At 35.0% G+C, this 22,192-nt stretch overlaps 1 protein-coding gene across 2 annotated transcripts in view; it reads right to left on the bottom strand.

Annotated features, from left to right (window-relative positions):
- The window catches only part of PIK3C2G (phosphatidylinositol-4-phosphate 3-kinase catalytic subunit type 2 gamma), a 424,274-nt gene extending 410,989 nt beyond the window's left edge, over positions 1–13,285 (bottom strand). The window contains exons 1-2 of one of the 2 annotated variants that reach the window (XM_050750054.1): positions 13,179–13,276; positions 8,111–8,229 (exon numbers count right to left, since the gene is read on the bottom strand). The gene's annotated coding sequence lies outside the window, so the exon portion shown is untranslated. Of the gene's footprint in view, positions 1–8,110; positions 8,230–13,178 lie in introns of both variants that reach the window. The other variant, XM_050750052.1, reaches the window with a different exon arrangement.
- Between the last annotated feature and the right edge of the window lie 8,907 nt (positions 13,286–22,192).

Raw genomic sequence — 22,192 nt, 5'->3', positions numbered from 1 at the left:
AAAAAAATAAAAATAAAAATAAAAATAAAAATAAAGTATCTCCTACGCCCCACTACTGGTTTTGCAGCATATACATCACAAAATATGTGCAGCTCCAGGGAGAGAATATTTTCTAATTCTTCCTTACAAAATAATTATAGGGTAATTAAATACTTCTGATAATAAAATGGATACATATTTAGAATAGACAATTCATTTACTGAATATTTTCATTACACCAAAACAATGAATATAAATCAGATGGTCATAGGCAAATCTGTTGTTATGGTCGCTATAGCAGTAATGGACAAATAGTCTCATAGAGAAATGAAAATAGGAACCATAAGTAATAAGGGACAATAAATTCCTCCAAGATAACATAATTCTTCCTCAATAATCAGGGAAATTATTTCACTGCCATAGCTGAAAAGTTCAGGAATCTCATCCAGTGGTGTTTGATCATTGCCTTGAAAAAAGACAACTGTGCTTTTCCTCTTCTTGTATACCTGGATATTTGGGTGGTAGACTGAAAGTTCTTCCCCAGTATTCTTTACCCTCTTCTTTCCTGACGATGGCTAACCAGCCAAAGGCCATCTTTTCAAGCCTTTCTTTCAACTAGATGTGGGGAAGTTCCTGGTTGTAGTTAATGAAATATGGAGAGGAACGATGTCTGATTATTCTAGTTGTGCTCTTAAAAGAATTATCTGTGCACTCTCTTGTCTGCTCCCCTGCCCTCAATGCACACACCATCAGCCAGTTGGGAGATAGTGAGGAAACCTTGCACTGAACATGGCAAAGCTGTATTACAGGTTCTCACTGTCCTCTTAGATATAAAAGAAAGAAAGTAAAAACACAAATGAGAGAAATTTTGTCTTGTTTACATGGCTGCATTTTGGGTACTTTTGTTATAGAATTAGATTAAAACTGTATTAACTCCTACAGTAGCCATAAATTCAAGTAATTATTGTTCTTAAAAATTTACTTATAGAAAATAGAATCAGAATAGACTGAAACTGACTATTTCTCTTTTTTCCTTTCTGTTTTTTAAATTTTTTTTGAGACGAAGTTTTGCTTTTGTTGCCCAGGCTGGAGTGCTATGGTGCGATCTCAGCTCACTGTAACCTCCATTTCCTGGGTTCAAGTGATTGTCCTGCCTCAGCCTCCAGAGTAACTGGAATTACAGGCATGCACCACCACACCCGGCTAATTCTGTACTTTTAATACAAATGGAGTTTCACCATGTTAGTGAGGCTGGTCTAAAACTTCCGACCTCAGGTGATCCACCCGCTTCGGCCTCCCAAAGTGCTGGGATGACAGGCGTGAGCCACTGCGCCCGGCCTGAGCCACTGTGCCCAGCCCTTTTTCTTTTTTAAAATATTTAAGTAAAAAATTAAATGTTTTTAAATTAAGAAATTAATTTTTTTTTTTGAGATGGAGTCTCACTCTGTCACCTACGCTGGAGTTCAATGGTATAATCTTGGCTCACTCTAACCTCAGCCTCCCGGGTTCAAGCGATTCTCCTGCCTCAGCCTCTCGAGTAGCTGGAACTACAGGTGCATGCCACCACACCCAGCTAACTTTTGTATTTTTAGTAGAGACTGGGTTTCACCATGTTTGTGAGGATGGTCTCAATCTCTTGACCTTGTGATCCACCTGCCTCAGCCTCCCAAAGTGCTGGGATTACAGGTGTGAGCCACCATGCCCAGCCCAAACTGACTATTTTTAGGTGCAGGTCCAAAATGAGACTATTCCAAATATTACAAAAACTTGATATTAAAAATTATAATAAAATATGTATGTTTATAAATAACTGTCCCCAGAGAATATGAAAATAAGTCATCTATTGAATATTAATGCTACTAAATCATTAGATTAATTTAAATAAACATTCTTTCACAGATTCACATCTTAGAGATCCCTACAGCTCTCCACGTGGTTTGGTCAAGAGCCAAGAAACAATGGTCATAGATAGACCACTGGAAAGGTGATTTCATAAAGTCTAGGGTTCCATTCTGAAAAGGAAAACAAAACAGTAACAATGGAAAGCAATCTGCCTTAGATCATTAAGTGAGTGTAAAGTTAATATTCAACAACTAATACAAAGTACACAAAAACAGAGGATTGGTTTTTAAATTCCTCTAACTCTTTAAAAATAAAATAAGAAAAACATACATTCTTCTATTCTCAAATCTGTCGATTAAAGTAAACTGCTCATGTTTCTCGACTTTAAGCACTAGGCTCTTAGGATGCATTTTTTTTTTTTTTTCTTACGCAGGTTTGTCTGTGTGGAGCAGCCTCAGAAAATATTCACTGCTTTATGTCTTATAGGGTTGCTGGAGTGAGAGAAAAATGGAAACATGCAATCGGAGGAATGAGATGCAGAAGATAAGATTTGGCTAATTGCTGTCTTAAAATGAAAAAAAAAAAAAAAAAATTAGTTGAAGCCGCCAGATTGGTTATTGGCTAGTTTTATCACTAATCATTCTGTGTTACCACGATGGCCAGATAATTAGAATATAGAACATAAGAGATAGTGATGATCAAGCTGGAATTACTTTGTGGACATTTGGGAAACACATAAATAGTTACAGTCCTTCAAGAATTTCATTGTGCTACAACTCCAGAGTGTGGCGCTTACTGTGCTAGTTTCCTTTATGCCTATTTTTACTTTTTAAGGTTTAAGTTATTTAGATAAGACCTTTTTAATAGCTTCTCCTGTACTTCTGAAATTGCATTGGTCTTTAAACAAATCTTGAGGTATTTATATCTTTCTGACTTGTATGATAATATGTGTGTATATATATACATATACACACACACACGTTTTACCCTCCTACTATAATATAGAATATAGAATTGGTGTTTTATTCACATACCTTTGCTTCTTGATTACAGCAAACACCAATTTTTTTTAACAATTGATTGTCAATAGGTCTTGATCCTGCTTCTGTGCCTTTTGTATTTCCACATCTGTTTTGTATTACTTCTACCGTGATTATACGTGTTACAAATAAGCTTTTTATTTTATTGACTTATTTATTTCTTTATTCATTTTCTTGCCCACTGGAGACAAAGATGATGCAGCAAAGAGATAAATTTTCCTTCTTTCCCCTAACTTTTTTTAGCACAGCGTTTAAAAATGTTCTTTTTAAAAAATCTATTCTTTGAATATGATCGTTTTTCTTGAGATACAGTTTATACACAGTGAGATGCATAGATCTAAGGGCACAGCTTGATAAGTTTTGAAAAGTGCATAGACCTGTCTAATCTTGTCAGGATATGGAACATTTCCATCATCTCAGGGAAAGTTTCCCCATACGTCTTCCAAAACAAGTGCTACCTTTCCTCCCAGTGGCAGTCACTGTCCAGATTTATATTAATGGACTTCAGGACATGCTACCCCAAAATATGGCATTTTGGCATTTAAGGAAAGAGCAGAAACAGGAAACTTACTCTCTGACCTTCTCCTGCCCTTCTCCCCTGAAGCAGGTTGTAAAAGAATTCTCTGCCTTTCTTCCAAACTAGGTCATAAGACTTTTCTTTGGAGAGGCACCCTCCTCATACACAGAGAAAAGAAATGCATATGTTTCTGAAGACACAGGGACACAGAGTCGAATTTGAACAAACAGGCCTTGCTAGTTCCCCCAAGTTTATTACCATTAGATTCTACATATCCTTTTATCCTTCAACCACGTTCCTGCATGACTAGCCACTTCTTCATTGAATTTAGCATAAAATACGAAAAGTGTCTATTTCTTTGGGTTTTCATCTCTGAAGGCTCCAACACCACACAAAACTTTTATTCAATACATTTATATGCATTTTGTTAATCTTTTATTATAGGTGACTTAGCTATGAGCCTTGTGATAGGTGAGGAAAAGATATTAGTTTTTCTTCTCCACATTATTGTCATATATTATTTCCATCTTTATAGGTTTGTTGGATTATGCTGTCTTGGGTGAAGAGTAATTTGTCTGACAGAGAATATACTGTTGTGTCAATTTGATGATATTGGGCTTGACTACAGTAGGGTGATAGACTAACCTTGCTCACTGAGCAAAATTGTGTCAAGAATTTGCACCATATTAGTTCTATAGTTTCGGTTATATCCTGTACATAAGTTATTATACTCAGAGTTGTAATAACCTATTTCTATATTTGCCCAAGAAGTAAAAATATTGATAGGACGTGGAATAGTTGATCTGCTTAATTTCTAACATTAATATTTGAAAAATTTATGTCCTGTAGTTTCTTAACTGAATGTTCCCTTTCTGAATATGTCTTTTCTGGAAAAAACTAATTTAAGAAGAATTTACAGAATAAATGTCATTTATACATTTAAAAATACTTGAGTAGAGTTTATTGCATTCAGAGATGGTGTATCAGTAGAAACATGAATATTACAAAGTGTCACGTGTAATTTTGGTATCTTCATTCCTTTCCTCTTAAGATAAATTACTGGCTTAATTTGCAGACGTCTTCCCAAATCCTGAAAATGACTGTGGTATGCATATTTCATAACACATTGTAAATCGAGACTATAGAAAAGCCTTAATTTAACAAAAATCAAGCTATGGTTATTATTAATTTTTAATAATCCAAATATTTGTGTTATGTATTTCAAGAAAAACAGATTAAGTATAACAGCATGACTCATCAAATTTTAAGTGATGGAGCTATGCCTTCCATCTCAACAAATATTTTAAACAATGGTGCATTGTAAAGGTAATTTTATAAAAGTAAGAGTGGGACTCATTGATGTATTTGTGATACTATAGGCTACACTAAATACATTGTACATGATGAATTTCAAGTATATTTCTAGTCATTGTCTACTGTTATCACATGCTTAGAGTTTTACTAGAGATGCATTTGTAGTTTGTGTGATATAACAACTGGTAAACAACAAGATTCAAATAGACAAAAATAGCTCCTAGTATGTAAATGATTATGACTAAAATTTCCAATTATTCCAAAAAACTATGAATTGACAGTTTTAAGTGGACTTTTCTCTTCTAAATATAATAGTTTTCAGTTGACCACTGAATAGGTTCTTGTTGCTTACAGAAATAAATAAATGTGCTATAAATACAATCTCAGGCAACATCACAAATGTTCTCCATCTGTCTTTGCATAGAAAACAGATCAATTTACTGTAGTCGAAATTTATTACATATATAACACTACATATGTTTTACTAGGCAAAGATTTCTAAAAACTCTAGAAAATTCAAGAATTAAGGAATTCTACCCTCTTTTCTGATTTCTTTGCTTTCTTCAGTTTTCCCATAGCTTATTAAAGCCTAAGGTTTTTATAATGCCAAAAATATTTTAAATAATCACTAGAAGATCCATGAATTTCTATAGTTAATTATCTGATTTTTCACATGAATTCGATTTTACATATATTTTGAGTATGATATAAATATATGGCATGAAATGTTATTCAAATATATTTACAGATAAATTTTATTAAAAGTCAAAGCAGAAGTTGGTATTTCTGATGTAAGCCTGGCCTACTTTTCTAACATATCCCTTAATATTTTTGCCTATTTTGTTTTTAATATCACACTTTCTAAATTGTTGTACTGCTAGTTTGCCTAGACAATTAGGTCACAGACATAGGAAAATATTGAGTTTAAAATGTTAGCAAGGAAAGGGCAGTAGGGCATTTATTTAATTTGAATACTCTTTTCAGAATTGCAGTTAACTTGGATGTTCATGAAGGAGTATCTGCTTTGTTTCTGAGGAAAAGCAAACCTGCGTTTTTAACTATTCTACAGCGCCACCTTCTGGAAATGAAATGCTTCTCTAAATGTCAAGAAGCTCCTCGTGATTATGGCTAAAAGAACTAAGACATGAGAAAAATCATGCCTCATGAGAAAATAATATATTATTATTTTCAATCAAATTTTTTTTCTCTTTGGGAGTATGAAAAAGGACAATAATGTATGGCAAATTCATAATATCAAAATGTTTTTCGACTGCTATACTGGGAATAAAATTCTGTCAATTTCACTTTTTTTTTCTGTTGGTACAACTAAATAATAAAATTGTTCTGCTTCCATAATATGTGCCATTTTATGTTACCTAGACATAGTACATAAAATGTATAAATCTATTTTCACCATAATAAGAATAAGCTAATCATTAGCAGTTCCAGCCAATATTTTCTAAACTAGTGAACATAATATTTTGTTTGCTTGAGACAGGAGAAAATCAGATTTTTTCTGACTAATTCTAGTTACATTGAGTGCACTAAACTTATAATTAGTTAGAGTTAAGATTTGTGTACAGGGCATCCCCCTTTACCTCCTTCAAGGAAATATTATTTTCACTGTGATATTATTAAAACCTTTTTTTTAAAAAAAAAAAAAAGGAACTATTAGTATTTCTTTATTAGTTGGAAGCTTATTTAAGTTAAGATGGGTTTGTAAAGAAAAGTTAAAAGGGGGCAGTTTTATTTCTGAAAATTTAGCTTTGTGAAATGTAAGATGTTTCTGAGTTTTCGCTTTTTCAATGAAAAAAAGTTAGCAGAAGATTTTCAATCTCTAATTTCTGTTTAATTTATAATGCTGGTTGCTAAATGACTATGTAGATATATACTGGTCAAATAACATTAATGGTATCATACAAATGTTTGGCTAAATCTGGAGGAGCAAATTTATTTAGTAGTGAACAGTCACTCCTGCCCATGATAGATATTACTAATTGATCTTGGCTCTATCTCTCACTTGGCCAGGAAGCTGTTTATACAATACCTTGCTTTAAAGTGCTATTCAATTTAATTTATGAGATATAGTTTATGGATTAACCAGGGCCTAGGACGACCATGAGTAGGATGAAAAGGAAAATATTTGTAGTGGAAGTCAGGGAGAAAGAGAAGCAAGTAATATCACTTTTAAAGAAAAAGTGAAACTGTATGAATATAATTTATGTTGGAAATAGAGTTTATAGTCTCAAACTATCTTCAATTAAATTCCACCATTAGATATTCATTCTTCTGAAAGTAGTTCTTTTTATTCAACAGTAAATACCTTTGAAAGGTCAAAAACATAATGCTATCCCAGTCACTAACAGTTTTATTAACTTTATTTCTTAAAATATCAGTCACCTTAGAAACATCTTTTCTTGAGTAAGGGTGGTGACAGGGAATGAAGTATAACAGATATTCTAGCACAGCGTACAGTCCAAAAAGAGCAAATGCCGTAAGGAGAGAAAATATTGATGATATTGTCTAAGAAGAAATCCAACAACTTTCAAGCCTATTAGGTGCCAGATACTATTTTGTGTGCTTAGGATAAACAAAATATGCGCTAGAGTCCTAACAACAAAAAAAGCACCTTACTGGATCAGAGAATTATGCATAAATGGAGATGTTTGGAACCTTTTCATTTAATTCATTATCATGCCTGGAAGGAGTACAGAGGGTAAAATAACCCACATGCCACTAAAACAAAGTTATGTTGAGTAATACATTTAAAAACAATGTATAGTGGGTCAGAGCACAGAAAATACATCTATAGTTAAATGACTTTACATACATAAGAAATACGATTATCTTAAGGAGCATTGGTTAGTAATAGAAACGTATAAAAATCAGCCACAGATGCAAAGTTGAAGAATTCTTTTTTTTTTTTTTTTGAGACGGAGTCTCACTCTGTTACCCAGGCTGGAGTTCAGTGGCCAGATCTCCGCTCACTGCAAGCTCCGCCTCCCGGGTTCACGTCATTCTCCTGCCTCAGCCTCCAGCGTAGCTGGGACTACAGGCGCCCGCCACCTCGCCCGGCTAATTTTTTTTGTATTTTTAGTAGAGACGGGGTTTCACCGTGTTAGCCAGGATGGTCTGGATCTCTGACCTCGTAATCCGCCCGCCTTGGACTCCCAAAGTGCTAGGATTACAGGTGTGAGCCACCGCGCCCAACCTCTGAAGAATTCTATCCAAATACTGCCCATGTTAATAGGTAAAACATATTTTAGCTGCAGATTGATTTAAGAAGGAGGGAGAGAATTTACATATTTCTAGGTTTATAGAAATTTACAATTCAAGGGTATAGTTGACTTGCGACACTGCTTGAGCTAAGAATTTAATACCATCACCAGAAATTGGTTTTTCTTTCTCCCTGTCTCACCTGTGCTTTTCTCTGTGTCAGCTCCATTCTCAGGTGCCCTTGGTACTTCTCAGGAACCATTTCTTGGTTTACAATCCAGGTAGTTTCTGCTTCTCAACAATTCAGTAATTTGAGTCACACTGATACAGGAGTTAAGAATAAATTACTTAGGCGGATAGTGAGAGTATGGAAGTCCTGGTAAGGCTTTGCTTTTTAATGAAAAGCAGTCCGAAATCATTTTCTAACAAACAGCTGCCTGTAAAGTTGAGCTGCAGACACAGAGGAGCAAGCTGGGAGCTTGCCCGTGTGAATGTGGCAGGAACTAAGCACTAGACGTATTCAAGATGGCGGCTGCATCTTCCCTTCCCTTTGTCAGGAATGTGTACAGTAAGAAGCAGGCAAGATGGTGCCGAGCAACTGGAAAGTCTATTCGCATTATAAGATTAGGGTGGAGTGACCAGCCTTCCCTTTGCCTGCATTATGTAAACGTCATACCTGATGGAACCAATCCGTGAGCCCGATGTAAATCAGACACCACCTCCTCAAACCTCAGACCGTAAAATTCGATGCATTGGCCATCAGCGGGTCATTTTGCTAGGAGACACCTCTCTCCGTAGAGATAGCTGTTTCTCTTTCTCTTTCTTTTCCCTTCTGCCGATTAAACCTCCACTCCTAAACTGCTGGTGTGTGTCCCTGTCCTAAATTTTCCTGGCACGCGACAACAAACACCAGGCAATATACCCCAGACAACGTAGCTGCTTCATCACTGACTCTAATTGTCCTGTTTCTCTCTTCCTATAGATAGATGTTGGGCGTGTCAAAATGGAGATGTTCACACATCTGTCTTGGGAGAAAAAAACTGGAGTCTTTCAATTATTATAATTCCGTAATCCAAACCTGGGTTTCCTGGTTCTCTATTTCTGAGACATATTAATAGATGTTCTGCCTACTTCTCCAAAAATTCTATTTAGGAAATAGGACTCACGAGATTTTCCTCTTAGATATCAATAATGAACACTGGCATATTAAAATCCGGGAGAAGTCTTGCAGTGAGAAAAATTTATAGAATTTATTGAGTACAAATTATGTTTTATATAACATATCATTTTCCTTCATCAGACCATTGAGATATAGTTTGGGAAATAATAAGATTGACTATCTCAAATGTAAACATAAATTATTCTTGTTATAATAGCCTCTTGCCATTAAATATTTAAATGATAATATTCCTCTTCTTATACACCAGAACCTGCCAAGCAAACATTTGGTTATAGTATGAGTCTCCAGGTAAGCCTACTGGTGAGGAGTTTTCCTAGACCTGTCCAGGAGACAAATCCAGTCTGAATGACTGCCATATTGCTAATGGTAAATTACAATACTTCCCCATTTGAGGCTTCTAAAACACAGATGCCCACATAATCTCTTAAAGTACTTTGCAGTTCACATGCTTTATCATTTCATCCTCACAAAAATTCTGTAAACAGATTGGGTGAATGAAAATACAACTTTTTTACAGCTGAAAAATTGAGAGTCAGAGGGAACATGGAACTTGCTTGGAGCCACCAAGAAAGAATTATAAATCTAGGAATCTAACCCAGATCTTTGACTGCAAAATAATATTTTATAATAAGCTTGTTTTTGAAAATTGTGCCTTCTACCTTTTAAAACACCACCAATATTATAATCTATAATATATAAATTGGACTGAGTATAATACATCAGACTTACAGCCAGAAGTACTGTGTGTTTTCTTAGGAGAAATGGATTCACTTGTGATGGGCTGAAAATATCAGCTTTCTAAGTCTGCAATGTAGTTAAATTTTGACCCTGAAATTTGGTATATTTAACCAGCTGTGCTTCATTGTGAAGCCACCTAGAGGCCACCCAGCTGTCATGTTTTGGAAGCACCCAATTGTCCTTTTAAGGATTTTCTCTGACCTTCAGTTTTGCCCATTCTGGGTTGATTTTGGAAAAGATGATCAAGGTACTGTTCTTAGAAGTTGAATGAATCTTACGGAGGGCTCAAATTGAAATAAAAATACTTCTAAAGTTTTGCAATTAAAATGTATTTCTCAGCTAAAAGCTTAACTTCTTTTAAAAGGCAATATATTTTATTCTTGATAAGCTACCAAAAATTGTAAAATCATGAAAGCCAATACTAATGAGGTTTTGCAAAAAAAATTGTGCAATATTAGACTAGTGGCAATGGTAAGATTGCCCTAGGTAGTCCATAAAATGTTTAGGTGCTCCAACTCTAGAAACTCAAGTTGTGAATTTATAAATAAAAAAATATGGTAATGAAATGGAAAAACTTACAATAAATATTTCAGTATCAGAGTGATTTGTAATAGTGAAAATTCTTGAGCAATCTTTTTACCAAACCACAAAGAGATGGTTAAGCAAATAATGCTGTATTAGATAAAGGGAAAATTCTGTTATCACTAAATTTGAATATATAAAGACTAGCAACCTTAAAAATTGTAAGTTAAATATGTAGTGCATCCAATTGTACATTATAATAATTAATAAAATGTATAATTTTAAAAAATTTTAGATGGGAACATTGAAAAATGGAAGACATTATTTCTGCTTGTGAGAATATAGTAGATTGTTTTTCCCTCTCAAAGCACTCTTGGGTAATTTTTAATACAATTTTTTAAATGAAGTAACAGAATGCTGTAAAAATATTCAAAGGAAATCTAACAATTTTATGATAAAATATTGAGATGTAAGTAAATCTTTCACTATGGAGTAGGTTTTTTCCCAGCGTTTAATTATATCACACTGACATCAAAATGTGTAAAATGCAGCGCTGACTGAGTTAAAATTGGAATTCATTGGAAATGAGAGGTTCTAAAACATGAAAAATCGAACGTTGTTTCTGAGTAAGAGATGCTCCCAAACATGAATTATGTAAAATAGACTACGACTTGTTTATTTTTTATTACGAGTTTTCCTATTTTTTTTGACTCACCATAATTCCCCAATTGAGGCTTCTAAAATACAGATGCCCACATAATCTCTTAAAGTATTTTTCAGTTCACGTGCTTTATCATTTGATCTTCACAAAAATTCTGTGAAACAGATTGGGTGAATAAAAATACATCTTCTTTACAGTTGAAAAATTGAGACTCAGAGGAAACAGAGAACTTGTTGGAGCCACGCAAAAGAATTCTAAAGCTAAAAATCTAACCTCGATCTTTGATTTCACAAATAATATTTTATAATAAGCTTATTTTCAAAAATTGTGCCTTCTTCCTTTTAAGATGCCACCAATATTATGAATAATCTATGCTAACTCCATATTGCTTCTGAATTACTTCTGAAATTGTTCATATAAATTGTTCATTGTTATAAAAATATTGTAGGTGTCCCCTGGACAAGATTGGGTCTTCCCTTTAGTTACTCTTCACAGTTGGAAGCAAGTTGATAGCACTGCAGCAGTGCCTAAGACATACCTGATTAAATAATGGTTGGAAATTGTGGTATTTTCCCGATGTGATTAACACTTTTAATTTACTTGTAAATCACTTTTAGAGATAGTATAAAATAGAGAGAAAATGATTGGATTTGTGGATCTCCTGGGTAAATGTTATTTGGAGACCCAGAAAGCAGGTATGAGATAAGCTCAGAATTCTACGAAAAGTAAGGAAAAAGTTCTTGTTTACTAAATTTTCTGTTTTATTATACCTTTTAAGCAATTTATCAAGAACCCCCATGATTCCACTTTATCAAACCATCTAACATATTAGATTCTATAATTTATTTTCTACTAATGGTTTGAATAGAGCTCACTTTACAGGAATTATCTTAGTATTCTTTTATTTTTATTTTTATTTTAGGCTCTGCTATTAGCTGATGGTTATTTTATTACCTTTAGTGGCTGGCAGTTAGATTTCTATCGTGTTATAGATTATAGAATTTGGGGGAAAATATATTTTTCTTCTAGACATTTTCTTTAGTGAATAAAATTATTTTGCTTGATTCGGCAATTTCAATTTACCAAGATCACTTTGACAACTAATGTATTTTTAATCACTATTTTTATGCTATACTCATGTAATATACCCTCTGTTCTCCTAGTTATTATCACACTGTACCTTGTGCTTAATTCTCCCTTCTTCTCTTACTGAATATAAGTTCTGGAAGGCAGAGACTCAGTCTTAATTTTCTTGGCATTCCTTTGTCTGTTGTAATACCTAGCACATAAACATCCTCAGGATGTTCAATAAATTAGAGTTTATAAGTGCCTTTTAAATATTTTTTAAAGTTTTCTGTTTTTTTTTTCTGTTGTATTTTCTAGAAACCTAATTTACGTTATTAAAGTAGCAAATTCAGTGTGAAGCCTAGTGTCACATTTAGAGTTTCTGAATCTGAAATTCTATTTGAAAATGGAGGAATTACAGGAAATGGGAGTACACATTAAAAATGAAAGCCAGTTTCATAAACTAATAGACAAAAAACGTCTAAATTGATGGCTCCATAACAAGCACTTTATTTTCTCACCACTTGTTTCTTCAGGGCTTAGTGTCTACTCTCACTAATTATAATTTTTCAACTATACATGCTAATTGTGATTAAAATGTTTATAATCATCTGTGTTTTTACAGTTTTTAATTTACTTCGTTGTTTTCTTTGAACTTGAATTGTACTTTGGGCCAGTTAGAAGTTAGATATTGACCTTTAACATATGATTTAACCTTTCTGGGATGGTGCCATCCTTAACAGAAGAGTTTTCAACCAAGATCACCAACAATTTAATTATTGTAGTAATTTTCTTTTAAAATTTTCTTATCTGAAAAAATTTTTACCCAACACCTGCAGATGTAGTAATTATTTCACTTTATTCTCTCAACAATTTGTTATCCAAGAAAACTATCATTGAAATTAAAATACACACACACACACACACACACAGACACACACACACACACACACAGAAAGACTTTGTTTATAGGATTTAAACTTTATTAATTAATAATTTTATAATTATTCAGGCATTTCTGATTACATAAATCAAACAATCTTAATATTGAAAACTTCGTTTCAGGATACATTTCATAGTACAGTGTACATTTACATTACTTACCTTATATGTTCTTCTTTAAGTTGTATTTCTCTGGCCAGTAGAAATGCCAACAGGGCAAGGTTAGAGGCTCATTTCGTGTTTAATGATTCACTATAACACTGTGAAAGGAGTTTTGGTCTCTATTGATTTTATCTTATCAGTTGCTACACAAATAAAACTACATGTTCCCATGATCGGTTTGAGCACCTTGAGTGACTGGGAAAATCAGTTTTTCCAATCTCTTCCTTTAACACTTACTATTGACACACTTAATTCATACAACTTAACTGTTACTAGTATTTAATTTAGTTGTTTAAACTTCCCTATTTCATTACTTCCAAGAACTAAGATAGGGGATCAATGCTATAAAAGGGCTTTTATAAATTTATCTTAGAAAGTTTATTATTTGGAATTCTCACCTTGTTACCCGCCTAAGATCTAAGAGTACCACCGATGACTCAGCAGAGTTGGAATGAAAGGTGTATGTTGTTGCTTTGTCGTGTATCTCTTCTCTGTAAGAATATATTGGCTTCGTTTTCCTCTTAAGGCATGGAGTTCAGTCTATACAGCCCTTCCCAAAACTTTTTGGCCTTGGGCATCTTTTATACCCTAAAAGATAAAAAACTCTGAAAAGACTTAAGATTTGCCACATTAATAATTAAAATTCAGAAAAATGTAAAACAGGTATTTAACATTTTATTTTAAAGCAACAATAATAAACTATTGCTTGGCAAAATAAATTATATACTTAATTTTACAAACAATTATTTAAAAAATAATAATGAGAAGGGTTTTTCACATTTTTGCAAAACTTATTTGTGTTTGGCTTAATAGACAAATGGATTCCGATACCTGCCTCTGAATTCAGTCTGCTGCAACATATTGTTTTGAATCCAGGATCACTCAGATGTGTAGTTGAAAAGAGTAAGTATTTTTAGATAATTGTGGATATTGTTATATGATGTTTCACCAAAATTCATCAATTGACAGTTTTTCAAATGATGGTTGCAATATGGAAGCTCTAACTGTACTAGTAAACTTTGCCTAAACTATTACATTAAAATTCGTCTTGCAATGGATATTTTACTCATTCATTTTGTAATTTTGTAATATCAAACATATTTTATTTAGAAAATACCAATTTATTAAGTTATGCAATGTTCCAGATGTTGACACATTTTATTATACAATATCAAAAAGCAAATCACATTTATTAATGTAACTGCTGACCTAAATCTTTAAGTATTAGGAACATATAAAGCTCAGAGTGGTGGGTATAGGCTTCACAAAATTCAAATTTTTACTTCAAGGATTTGATTTTGCTATTGGCAATAATTATAGTAAATTGCTTTCCTTGAGTAACAAAGTTACTTCTTTCATTTTTGAGAATACCAAATACCTCATACCCAAGTCTCAATAGCCATAGTATCTGCTAGTCATTTCTTCAAGTGAGGACATTACCGAGAAAGGGAGTTAGTTCAGTTTCAATTAAAATCAATGAACATTAGCTTTTTCTAGACACAATCATTACCCTTTGATATGTAACAAAAGTACTTTATGTATAAGTCCCATGTAATTACACAGTGTGTTAAAACAAGATGCATTCAAAGGTTGAGATTTTATTAAAGATAATGATTATACTGCTTCATATAAAAAGTATTTTTACTGCTTTCATTCTTAATGAAACTGACTTAAGAAAAAAATTCCTGTGTGCCAGTGAGGAAAACAGTAACTACTAGAAAAATCTGGAATCACGGCCGTGTTTGGTGCTAGCAGCTTTACCCACAATGGCATTTGTACTATCAGTGAAAATATCAACAAATTGAAAAAAGCAAATAACATTTTGTATTTTTATGAGAGTAGTTTTGACCTCAGGGACCTGCTCAAAGGATGTCTGAGACCCCTAGATTTACAGGGACGCTGAGAATTACTGGTCTAGTAAAAATAACTTCTATCTAGTGTTAGGAGGCCTACTTAGGTAGCTTGACTTTGCTAGAATTATTTTGTAATTTCATAAATTTTTAAAAATTTTAACCTCTTAATCTCTGTTTACTCATCTATAAAGTCCACAAAAATTATAAGATTAATGTGTGTGTATGCATAAACATGCACCTCATTAGAACTAATGAAATGAGTGATTTACCCTAGAGCCCACACAGGAATACAGTGTGGTAACATTACCTAAGCTTAATTAATGATGCTCACATTTTTTGTTAAAATGTGATGTTGGGTATTACTGACAATTTTTTTTAAATGTGTGAAGTTGCGTGAAAGTTAGTGCAGTGTGAGTTTGTTACATTCATATGATAACTCACATTATATCAATATAGTAATTAGAAATTGGATTACATTTTATTAGTGTGCTATACTTTCCAATCTTTTATTTAACTGAAAATTCAATTTAATTATTTTAAAAATACATTGAAATATAGTACTAGGATTTGCAAGTTAACTATATTCCATTGCTAACTATGGATTATAATGTAAAAGAATTCCTAAAACTTCTGCACTTGTGTTTTTCTCTTTCACAGATCAATATAAGAATCATTATTTTCCCTTTTGTAGGTTATTATAACACAGTAATTCAGCACCATCATTTGGAGTCATTTTTAAATTACTTTAGAGAGCTACACTTAGTTTTGGTAATGAAGATTGACTTGAGCTCTCAATCATATGCCTATGGGGATATACAAAACTCTACAAGATGTCTGTAAATATTGGTGATAGTCTTGTTCATTTCCTCTTTCAAAATACTGATGTTGGCCATGGTGATAGTTTTGTTTATTTGCACTTTCAAAATACTGATGTTGGCCATGCTTTCTCTATTTTGTACCATGTCCACCCACATATATGTTTAAACATATTCCCCATTTTCCATTAAAATTCACTTATATCTAGCATTGTTAGTATAGTAAACTAACAACAAAACCTCTTTCCATAAAATTGCCATTTAAAGTGATGCAGAAACTTTTCTTTTATCTCTACAAACAAGTGGAGGCACTGAATAATATGGATGAATCATCTGTGTTCTCATGAAAGATAAGAAAACCCCTGCGGCACAAACAGAAAGGGGACAAAAGCTGGGATTAGGAGCAAAAGCTGATCCTGTGTTCACTTTAGGGGTGTGAGTTAAAACAGACTGCTACAATAAATCTTGAAGCTACAAAGGGCTTTTCAAAAGATAAAGGAATATTAGACATACCGTGACCTCCAGCTGCAGCAGAAAATAAAATAAACATTTTATCCTGATGTAAATTTAGGTGAGGAAAAAATGTCTCCCTTTGAGAAATCAAGACCTTAAGCCTGTGCCTCGGGTGATATACCTGTCTCTGTCCTGCAAAAATCCCCAGTTCAAGAGGTTAAAAAAAAAAAAAAAAAAGATGTCCTCATCCAGAGATACTCTTGGAAATAAGTAATACTACTCTAAAACCACCTTCTTAAAGTCCCGGCTGTATTATATTTGGTATAGGAAAAAAAAAATACAAGCTTTATTTTGCTAAAAAGGAACTTGCAGTTACAAATAGATCATAACAGAAATCAATGAAAAAAGTATCATGTATGAATCATCAGTTATAACAAAGAGAAGCCAAACTTGGGATAACAGAGCTAGATTGAGACTATAAAACAAATCTAGTGGGTATAAAACCTGTAAAACTATAAAGGAAGGCATAAAAATTACCACAAAAGAACAAAATGTAAGATAGAACAAAATGCTATATAACAGAAATGAGGCAGAAATACAAATATTTGGAAAAAGTGGATTGAAAAAAGAACAAAATTAGCTATATTTGATATTTACAAATATAATTGAAATAAAATATATGCACTCAGTGAATGGATTAAATAGCAGATTAGCCTCAGCTAAGGCTAGAATTAGGAATCTGGAAGGTAGTGGTGAGGGAATTGCCCAGAGTGGCAGCACAGAATTATTAAAAAAAAAAAAAAAGAATAAAAAATCTGGGACAGTTAAGAGACCTGAAAATAGAATCTTTCTCATAAGACTTTCTAAGGAGAGAACGGAGAAGTTCTCAGAAAATTTTCAAAAACATAATTTAACTTAAAAAAATGGCTCCATTGTGAGAGCACAGTCATCACAGGACTGCTTCCTACCCTGGGAACCATAGCCCCTATATCTCTGTATCCTGAGAGTTCCCACTGACACACCCCAGTGTCTACCCGGAGGGCTACAGTGGGAGAGCATTGGCTGGATCCTAAGATGCTATGTGGTTCCCATTACTCTAGGCCACAGGGAGTACTACTCCCAGGTGAAAGGACAGTAAGTGCACAAAAAAAGGCAGACCCTCGGACAAAGGAAACCAAAGTGTGTGTTTCCAGAGTTTGAGGGCTCCCTATTTGAGGCTGTAAGAAGTGACTCCACTTCAATTTAGGAAGTGGCAAAAATTCTGTGCTTAGCCTTGCAAGCAAATAATGAGATCCCATCTCACAGACAGGGTGACTTCTGCATTCAGGCTCATGTATGGAAATTAGGACCCCTTCTCTCCCTCCACACACCACTGCAGACATAGCTGCTGCTGCTGCCCTCAGACACTGGGGCAGGCAAACCAAGGACTGCATGTCTGGGTCTGTGGGTGGTGACTGCACCCCCACTGGTGGTATGATCTCCATGTCCAGGGTTACGTGTGAAGCATGGGGTCTTGCCCCCCATCTGGGTGGCACTGTAGCACTGCTACTGAATGTGGGAGAGTGTCTGGGGCTATGGATAGAGACTCCGCACCACAGTCACTGCCAGCAACAGTATTCATCACTCAGGACGCAGAGATGAATACTGCTACTCACCACTGCTACTGCCATCACACCATGCTGGCAACCTAGACATCCAATAACCTGCTCGCCAACCTGGCTCACCACTGGCATCAGAGCAAACCACCTGAAGGCTCAATAATCAGCCTGCTGGTCCCACTAACACCAGTGTGAGCCATATGCTGCCTTGAGGCCCAAGATGAGACATGCTTTAGCCCACCAATACCTCCACCAGAGTCTGAAGACTGGCCCAGCTTGCATCTCTGTCTCTAGCAAAATTTCACCATAGCTACTCCTTATAACCATATCCTAAACCACCAAGGAAATCACAGGTCCCACTGATGTTGTCTATAGCTAAAGAAATCATAAAGAGACTACACCACTGCATGCACCTTGAATCAAAGCCAAAGGGCCCTACCTAACAAACACCATTGATACATCTTCAAGAAAAAAGAAATACACAAAGCCTCCAAGAAATATGGGACTATGTGAAAAGACCAAACCTTCCAGTGATTGATGTACCTGAAAGTGATGGGGAAAATGCAACCAAGTTGGAAAACATACTTCAGGATATGCTCCAAGAGAACTTCCCCAATCTAGCAAGATAGGCCAATGTTCAAATTCAGGAAATACAGAGGACACCACTAAGATACTCTTTGAGAAGAACAACCACAAGATACATAATTGTCAGATTCACCAAGGTTGAAATGAAGGAAAAAATGTAAAGGGCAGCCAGAGGTAAAGGTCAAGGTGCCAACGAAGAGAAGCCCATCAGACTAACAGCAGATCTCTCGGCAGAAACCCTACAAACCAGAAGAGAGTAGGGGTCAACATTCAACATTCTTAAAGGAAAGAATTTTCAACCCAGAATTTCATATCCAGCCAAACTAAGCTTCATAAGTGAAGGAGTAATAAAATCCTTTAAAGACAAGCAAATGCTGAGAGATTTTGTCACCACCAGGCCTACCTTAAAATAGTTCCTGAAGGAAGGGATCCAGTTTCAGGAACAGTTTTACACTGTTGGTGGGACTATAAACTAGTTCAACCATTGTGGAAGACAGTGTAGTGATTCCTCAAGGATCTAGAACCCAGTCATCCCATTACTGGGTATATACCCAAGGATTATAAATCATGCTGCTATAAAGACACATGCACACATATGTTTATTGCAGCACTATTCACAATAGCAAAGACTTGGAACCAACCCAAATGCCCATCAATGATAGACTGGATTAAGAAAATGTGGCACATATACACCATGGAATACTATGCAGACATTAAAAAGGATAAGTTCATGTCCTTTGTAGGGACATGGACGAAGCTGGAAACCATCATTCTGAGCAAACTCTCACAAGGACAAAAAACCAAACACCGAATGTTCTCACTTACAGGTGGGAATTGAACAATGAGAACACTTGGACACAGGATGGGGAACATCACACACCAGGGCCTGTCGTGGGGTGGGGGTAGGGGGGAGGGATAGCATTAAGAGATATACCTAATGCAAATGATGACTTAATGGATGCAACACACAAACATGGCACATGTATACATATGTAACAATCCTGTACATTGTGCACATGTACCGTAGAACTTAAAGTGTAATTTTTTTTAAAAAAAAAAAAAGAAAAAAATAGCCTGAAAGAATAGGGAAAAAAAAAGAGTTCCTAAAGGAAGCACAAAATATGGAAAGCAACAACCGGTACCAGCCACTGCAAAAACATATCAACATATAAAGACCAACAACACTATGAAGAAACTGCATCATCTAATGTGCAAAATAAAAAGCTAGCAGCTTGATGACAGGATCAAATTCACACATAACAATATTAACCTTAAATGTAAATGCCCCAATTAAAAGAGAGAGACTGGCCAATTGGATAGAGTCAAGACCAATCAGTGTGCTGTATTCAGGAGACCCATTTCACTTGCAGACACACATAGGGTCAAAATAAAGGGATGGAGGAATATTTATCAAGCAAATGGAAAGAAAAAAAAAGAAAAGAAAAGCAGGGGTTGCAATCCTAGTCTCTGATAAAACAGACTTTAAACCAATAAAGATTAAAAAAGACAAAGAAGGGCATTAGATAATGGTAAAGGGATCAATGCAACAAGAAGAGCTAGCTATCCTAAATATATATGCACCCAATACAGTAGCACCCAGATTCATAAAGCAAATTCTAAGGGACCTACAGAGAGACTTAGACTTCCACACAGTAATAGTGGGGGACTTTAACACTCCACTGTCAGTATTAGACAGATCAATGAGACAGAAAACTAACAAGGATGAAGGGGTGGCCTACCCCTCCACATCTGTGGGCGTTTCTCGTTAGGTGGAACGAGAGACTTGAGAAAAGAAATGAGACACAGAGACAAAGTATAGAGAAAGAAAAAGTGGACCCAGGGGACCGGCGCTCAGCATACAGAGGACCCACGCCGGCACCGGTCTCTGAGTTCCCTTCAGGACTTGAACTCAGCTCTGGATCAAGTGGACCTAATTGACATCTACAGATCTCTCCAACCATAATCAACAGAATATACATTCTTCTCAGCACCACATAGCACTTATTCTAAAATTGACCATGTAATTGGAATTAAACACTCCTCAGCTAATGTAAAAGAACAAAAATTATAGCAAACAGTCTCTCATACCACAGTGCAATCAAAGTAGAACTCAGGATTAAGAAACCTACTCAAAACTGCACAACTGCATGGAAACTAAACAACCTGCTCCTGAATTACTCCTGGGTAAATAACAACATTAAGGGAGAAATGAATAAGTTCTTTGAAACCAATGAAAACAAAGACACAACGTACTAGAATATCTGGGACACAGCTAAAGCAGTGTTTAGAGGGAAATTTGTAGCACTAAATGCCCATATGAGAAAGCTGGAAAAATCTAAAATTGACACTGTAACATCACAATTAAAAGAACTACAAAAGCAAGAGCAGGCCAGGCACAGTGGCTCATGCCTGTAATCCCAGCACTTTGGGAGGCCAAGGTGGGTGGATCACGAGGTCAGGGGATTGAGACCATTCTGGCTAACACAGTGAAACCCTGTCTCTACTAAGAATACAAAAACTTAGCCGGGTGTGGTGGTGGGTGCCTGTAGTCCCAGCTACTCGGGAGGCTGAGGCAGGAGAATGGCATGAACCCGGGAGGTGGAGGTTGCAGTGAGCCAAGATTGCACTACTGCACTGCAGCCTGGGCGACAGAGTAAGACTCCATTTCCAAAAAAAAAAAAAAAAAAAAAAAAAAAACAGAAGAGAAAAGCAAGAGCAAACAAATTTAAAAGCTAGCAGAAGACAAGAAATCACTAAGATCAGAGCAGAACTAAAGGAAATAGAGACACAAAAAACCCTCCAAAAAATAAATAAATCTAGGAGATGGTTTTTTGAAAAGATTAAAAAATAGACCATTAGCCAGACTAATAAAGGAAAAAAGAGAGAAGAATCAAATAGACACAATAAAAAATGATAAAGGGGATATCACCACTGATCCCACAGAAATACAAACTATCATCAGAGAATACTATAAACACCTCTGTGCAAATAAACTAGAAAATCTAAAAGAAATGGATAAATTCCTGGACACATACAACCTCCCAAAACTAAACCAAGAAGAAGTTGAATCCCTGAATAGACCAATAACAACTTCTGAAATTGAGACAGTAATTAATAGACTACCACAACCAATAAAAGCCCAGGACCAGATGGATTCACTGCCGAATTCTACCAGAGATACAAAGAGGAGCTAGTATCATTCCTTCTGAAACTATTCCAATCAATAGAAAAAGAGGGACTCCTCCCTAACTCATTTTATGAGGCCAGCATCATTTTGATACCAAAACTTGGCAGAGACAAAACAAGAAAAGAAAATTTCAGGCCAATATCCCTGATGAATATTGATGCAAAAACCCTCAATAAAATACTGGCAAACCGAATCCAGCAGCACATCAAAGAGCTTATCCACCATGATCAAGTTAGCTTCATCCCTGGAATGCAAGGCTGGTTCAACATACACAAATCAATAAGCATAATCTATCATATAAACAGAACCAATGACAAAAACCATATGATTATCTCAATAGGTGCAGAAAAGGCCTTTGATAAAATTCAACACCCCGTCATGCTAAAAACACTCAATAAACTAGGCATTGATGGAACATATCTCAAAATAATAAAAGCTATTTATGACAAACCCATAGTCATTATCATACTGAATGGGCAAAAGCTGGAAATATTCCCTTTGAAAACCAGCACAAGACAAAAAT

Source organism: Macaca thibetana, chromosome 11 (genome assembly GCF_024542745.1).
Source record: "Macaca thibetana thibetana isolate TM-01 chromosome 11, ASM2454274v1, whole genome shotgun sequence".
In the NCBI taxonomy this organism is placed as follows: domain Eukaryota; kingdom Metazoa; phylum Chordata; class Mammalia; order Primates; family Cercopithecidae; genus Macaca; species Macaca thibetana.
This window is presented reverse-complemented; position numbering and strand designations above follow the sequence as displayed.